Here is a 6,957-nt window from a genome sequence, read left to right on the forward strand (position 1 = left end):
CATGGGATTCCAGCAACATAGCTGTTATGCCATTACAAGATGGTGTTGGGGACCTGAGAGAGACCTAAAGAGAGCCTTTTATATGTTTATTTGAAGGATGCTAGAGAGACCACTTTCAGTTAGAGTGGACAGGGGAGGTGAATGAGTGTATCTCAGGATTCAGACCGGAGAGGTTGGTGATACGGCAAAGCTCAGTCACAGCGGTCGCTGGGTCCTGTAAGCAGATTACATTGTGATTTCAGCCCCTTCCTGGTCACCCGTCTTGTGAGCACAGGGGTCAACCACATCCTGCTGACTATGTGGCTTTCCACTCAATAAAACAGAACTTCCCTTTACCTGATTCTCCACGATGGGGATTATTTTGAGTTGGAAACATGTATGTTTTTAAGTATATTTTAAAATTTAATTTAATTATTATTATTTTTTAAATTTGCTATAGGGCTAGTGTGCTCACCAGAGAGAGACAGAAAGAGAGAGTGAGGGAGAGGAAGCAAGCTGCCAGGATTGGGATTTGAATGGCAGTCAGCCATGGGAGTCCAGTGTAACTGTCACATCACCAGCTGGCCCTGAATTGGGGTATGATTTAAAAGGGACATTCAGTTTTCCTGTGGCTTATTCCTCAATCTCTGGCCAGTGACACATCACCACATATAGATTAACAATACAGTCATGCACAGGGACTTCAGCATGATTGTGTTCAGTAGGAAGATTAAAAACCCATGATCAGTATGTCTGTGCATAATAATATGCAATAAGGTAAAACATAAATTCACAATGGCACAGAAGTTGAATATAAACTTTTCATAGTTGGCAGAATTTAAGACAAAGAAACTAGGGACTCTGATGCAGTCCCAGTCCTGCTAGGAGGTTGCTGTGTGGGCCCAGAGAGTGCGGCAGCAGCATATGTGGGGATCAGTGGTTGAACCAAGGCACCCCACATCACCACAGAGAGTGCACCTTTATAGAAAGTTAAAGTTTGATTCAAGGTACATATTTGTGTTCCTCTTCCTTGCTTTATTGTAATGGGAAGAATACTAGGGACCAGATTGGGCACAGAGATAAAATACAATGCTCTGAGAGGCCAGTCATCACAAGAAGGATCCATTGTGTCTGGAGACCTCCCAGAACATGCCAGGTACACACATGTCAATGATCTGGTCCTGGCTGAGGATGAGAGTGGATCATGGCACCTAGACCCTTTAGGGATGCTCCTCTCTCTCTCTCTCTCTCTCATGTGTGTGCTTTTTGTCCTCTCATTCATGGAAGAAATTTCTTAAAAAAAATTAAAATTAAAACTTCATAATAGTAAGAATATTCCTGTCTCTAGGGACCAGATTGGGCACAGAGATAAAATACAATGCTCTGAGAGGCCAGTCATCACAAGAAGGATCCATTGTGTCTGGAGACCTCCCAGAACATGCCAGGTACACACATGTCAATGATCTGGTCCTGGCTGAGGATGAGAGTGGATCATGGCACCTAGACCCTTTAGGGATGCTCCTCTCTCTCTCTCTCTCTCATGTGTGTGCTTTTTGTCCTCTCATTCATGGAAGAAATTACTTAAAAAAAATTAAAATTAAAACTTCATAATAGTAAGAATATTCCTGTCTGAATTCTCTCTAATAAACATTGGAACTTTTTGCTGCCATCATAAACTGCCAGGCCTTAGGCCTCCCAGAGTCTCCTAATCTTGAGTTCAGAGATGAAATCCTTTAATAAATGGAGTATACATGTCATAAGCCTTTCATTTTGTTAAATATTTAATTATTATATGTTAAGAATTTTCAGGTTGTTTGGAAACAGCTAGAGAGATGAGATGAGAAAAATCCCTGGGAGTTGCTAGCCCTGATTCTTCTTGTTGATATTAAATGCTTTATTGTCTAAAATGAACACCTCCACTTAAAGGAGGAACAAAGTAGATATTGCCAAAGAAACTTGTGTTTCTAATTAAGAAATAGGAGGTAGAAAGGTTGAAGTATAGATTGTCACTTCACGGCAAGTTGGAACAGCAGAGAACTTAAAGGGACTTTTCTGTTGTGATGGCAAATGACCTCAGACAGATTTGTATAGGAAGTATAACTTTAAAACATATTAGAAAAGGGACCAGCAGTTAGTGTAATGGCTATGTCGCTGGACTCCCATGTAGTCGACTGCGGTTTGAGTTCTGGGCCCGGTGGTTTAAACTCATGCGTGCCCAAGATCCTGAGAGGAGAATGGAGGAGATGGGATTGCAGTGTGGCCATCCCCCCGTGGGGTGATTTCTCGCTCTCTGTCTCTGTCTCTCTCTTTCTGGTGAATGCACATACTCTATAGCAAAAACCTCTACAAAAAAAATGGAAAAAATGTGTTAAATACATATTTTAACTCTGGTAATAGCACACTATTAAATAATGACTTACTACTAAGAAACTTTAGTTAAAAGAATTATTTATTTAATTTTATTTATTATTATTATTTTTTAATTTGACCAGAAAGAGAAGAAAGCAAATCACCAGGTCCAGGACTCAAACTATGGCTGGCCATGTGGGAATTCAGCACCTTAACCACTATACCATCTGCAAGCCCCTTAAGAAACTTTTAAAAAATGAGGACCAGGGGAACCAGCAGTTAGCGTAATGGCTATGTTGCTGGACTCCCACGTAGTCGACCGCGGTTCGCGTCCCGGACCCGGTGGCTTAAAACTCACGCCGGGCGCGTGTGCGTGCGTGCCCAAGATCCCGAGAGGAGAATGGAGGAGAAGGGGTTGCAGCATAGCCATCCCCCTGGGGGGGGGTGATTTCTCACTTTCTGTCTCTCTGTCACTAGAGAGTGACATGCTCCCTATAGCGAAAACCTCCAGAAAAAGAAAGAAAGAAAAAAGAAACTGAAAAAAAGGATAATTAAAACACTGAGAGCATATATCTTTAAAAATGAGATCAAAATTAGACTGTTATACAAATAAACTGTATGTAAAATCAGATTTAGATAAGTCAATTAGAAAAAAATAAAAACAAAGGGAAAAAATAAAAGCAGTACTCTCAGGTTGACCCACAGGAGAAGGATATGGCTTTGGATACAGTCCGTGTATGCTGATCCACACAGAAAAGGTCTGTTGTGTCTGGAGACCTTCTAGAATATGCCATAAACACATGTGCCCATGATCTGGACTGGCTGAGGATGGGGGTGGAGATGGTGTCAGGACCTGTGAGCACCATCTCTCTCCCTCTCTCTCTCATGCTCTCTGTCTCTGTCTTACTGACATAGTAAATACTTCAAAAAGATCTTATGCTAATGGATTAGTACTCCTTTAAAAGTGAGTGTGGTATTTCATCTTTGTTAATTTGATCTTAAAATGAGAACAAGAGGCATGTACAGCAGAGGAGATGCAAAATGCAGACCATGATTAGCTCTCTGGAGCTCTGAGTTACATTTGAAGCCTTCCTGAGGTGACAGGGGCTCTCAGATCTTGCGGGATTCTGTCTTGGCCAGTAAGAGCAAAGGTATCCCCTGTAAAGGGGTTGTTTTTGAGGAGCTTCAGATAGTGACTTCTTTAGGCTACGTGAAAACTGAGAGTATGGCTCAGGGGGAGGATTGTGAGCTTGGACCCAAGGTAATGGCGCAGATCAGGGGAGGAATCAATAATAAGAAATTGACAATTAGCTTCTTACATGACATGGGAAATATCCTAACAAGAGGGATGGAGCATGCAGGTGATAGAGAAACAGGTGTGTGTATGTGGGAGCAGGGCTTTCTCTCCAGCACTGACTGTATTTTGCCTTCAGTCATCTCTACTATTTCCAGTTGGCCCTGTTGATCCAGTCAAAGATTCCTGTGCCTTCTGCTATGGCTTCTGCCATTTCTTGTCAAAAGAAGACAGAGGGGAACCAGCAGTTGGCATAATGGCTATGTTGCTGGACTCCCATGTAGCTGACTGTGGTTTGAGTCTTGGACCTGGTGGCTTAAACTCATGACGGGTGTATGTGTATGCATGCCCAAGATCCTGAGAGGAGAATGGAGGAGAAGGGATTGCAGCGTGGCCATCCTCCCTGTGGGGTGATTTCTCAATTTCTGTCTCTCTGTCTCTCTCAGTCTTTCTGGTGAGCACAAGCACCCTATAGCAAAAACCTCTAAAAAAAAAAAAAAAAAGGACAGAATGAGGCAGAACTCTGATCCTGGTGGCATCTAAACCCTGTTAAAGATGCTGTCTTCTCTCCCTCTCATGCATGAACATTGTTTTTCTCTCACTCTTGGAAGAAATAAAAAAATATATAAAATTTTATAATAGTTTTAAAATATATCCTTCTTGTTTCTTTGTGGGGTGCCCTGCTTAGTATGTCCCATCAGAGCTCATTGCGGGTTAGAGTCTTTGATGCCTATGCCACCTACTTCCCAGAGTTGGAAATACCACAGGCTCCCTTGGTGACCATCTCCTTCATAAGGCTTAAAGAAAAGATCTTAGCATTTTATGATTCCTGGACTGGCCTGAATGACATTAAGTTCTCCCTCTTTGTACCTCATTTCTTCTTAACTGGAAAGATTCCTAAGCATTTTGGAAGCAATTTCTTAATGTTTAAAAGTCTTGGATTCATATCTTGACTCTATTCCATCTGCCTGTGTGATCTTGAGAGATTCGTTTATTTCTCAAAGTCCTAGAGACTTAGTAATAAGATGGGGCAGTAACTTACACATCAAAAGTTGCTTTGGGGGTCAGCTTGGTGGCGCAGTGGGATCAGGCTGCTTGAGTGATGCTTGATTCTATGGAAGATGCTGGGTTCAGGTTCCCAGTTTACCTCTACAGAGAGAGGGGTAAAATGAGACCAAAAATGAGGTCATATGAAGCCAAATACAATCATAAATATTCCCTTTACAGTTTTTTGTTTTGTTTTGTTTTTGAAGAGCAGAATTGTTTGGCAAGTAATTGAATGAACCTTGAAGCTTTTTTGGGGGGGCGTGGGGAAGGTTTTTGCTATAGGGTGTGTGTGGGAGAGACAGAGAGACAGAAAGCGAGAAATCACTCCCCAGGGGAAATAGCCACACCACAATCCCTTCTCCTCCATTCTCCTCTTGGTATCTCGGGCACACATGCCCGGTGTGAGTTTAAGCCACTGGGTCCAGGACTCGAACTGCAGTCAACCACATGGGAGTTCAGCAACATAGTCATTACGTTAACTGGCAGAGGCCAGGCAGCCAACACAGGCAGAGTCTAAAGAGCTGCCTCCCATGTCTAAGCAAAACTTGGGTGAGAAGACCTGCAGGCAAAGACTACAGCTATGAGCTCGGGTTTTCAACTGTGTTTGTTGTTCTGGTTTGTGCTGTTTTTGCTCTCAGCCTCTCTGCCATGGGTTTTACTGTCATTAAGGTACCCTGCAAGGGAAAAATAACACCTCCAGCCTTACTGTAACTTTTACAATAAAACCAACTAATAATCCTGAAAGAATGCAGACCCCTAAGGTGGAGGCATCAGGGAATTACTTCGTGAGACTCACCCCACCTGCCTGTGTTAGGCCGAATTAGCATATGTTAGACTGAGTTAGTGTAAGCTGAATTAGCATAATTAGCATATGTAGACTAAGTTAGTTTAAGACTAATTTTGTGCAAACACCCCTTGTTAGGGCTACAGACCAAGTTAGCTTATGTTAGGCTGAGTTAGCACATCCACCACCATGACAGAGATTCAAAGATGAGGCACAAGAATTTGCTGACTAACAGACAGGAATTTAGCAAACAAGATACAGAGGAAGGGCAGGTCTGACTGACGGTGACAGGATGAACAAACCTAAATGTGTCAGGGGGAGATTACCTATCTTAACTGAGAGTTCTTATCTAAATTCAGGCAGGCAACAGATAGTCCCTAACTACAAAAGGTTTCTCCTCTGTGTGCTATAAAATATGAAAAACTGCTAATAAAACATCCTGTGTTGTCTTCTGAGCTATAAAAACCCCCTCACCCAAAAAGGCCCTATCTGGTAATCAAGATCTAAGAAGATAATGCAGATGGACTTACTCACCTGGAGGACTGTGACTGTTTATACCTAATCAAACAAAACAGACATCATGTTTTATGATTATTGTTCCTATGATTTGAACACCTTACTTTTTAGAGTAAAATCTTTTACTTCCTCCTCCCCCCTCCTACTTCCGTAAACATCCCTCGATAAATAGATAAATACGTATGTCTCCTAGCCACAGATGCTGCAGTCTGTAGTTGGCTGAGAACATGCTGAAGGGCATAGAGGTCTCTGCCTGATTTCTTATCATCTGCATCACTTTCCATCGAGTCTCAACCCACCTAGGCTGGAGCAGGTCTCCAGCAATTAACTGCTGGTCCCAGAACCTTGGAGCTTTAACAGAGTCTGACAAACCCAAGTGCAGTCAGAGAGGTGAGGTTGAGGCTTAGGTACTGAAGAAAAGGCAGGAACACCTTTAAAGTTGTGGGTAGAAAAAGACAATATACATGACAATTTTAGTCTTAGAAGTTACCAAGGGTATCAGATAATCTGGAGGATTTTAAATTTTTTCAACTGAAATTTCGGCCAGAAATCAAATACATAAGCGAGATAAAAGGGAAATTCTTATAAACTATATCACAGAAGCCTTGGAATAAATTGACTGAAACCCATGGAACCTTGAGTGATGCTTGGAAAGCCTCTGGCCCTGTCCCACAATCTGATCTGAAAACTGTTGTTTCATCATACTGACAGTCACAGGGTTGGCTGGGTGTGAGGTGGAAACAGACACAGTTCTGTGATAGTAGTCACATTCTGCTTTCTTTGAGCAATTGGAGCTAGCCCTATTTGCCTGAAAATCTTTGAAAAGAGAAATTAGTATGAAACCAAATTTGGGATTGAGGAAAACACAACTTTCCTGACAAACTGTACACATTATGTTAACTCTAACATTTAGTCTGTTAATATTAAAAGAAAGACAGCTCTATTACTCTCTCAATTTATTAAAATCTCTTTTTTTTCCTGTTTATCA

Source organism: Tupaia chinensis, unplaced genomic scaffold (genome assembly GCF_000334495.1).
Source record: "Tupaia chinensis unplaced genomic scaffold, TupChi_1.0 Scaffold147980_1, whole genome shotgun sequence".
NCBI classification, from domain to species: Eukaryota; Metazoa; Chordata; class Mammalia; order Scandentia; family Tupaiidae; genus Tupaia; species Tupaia belangeri.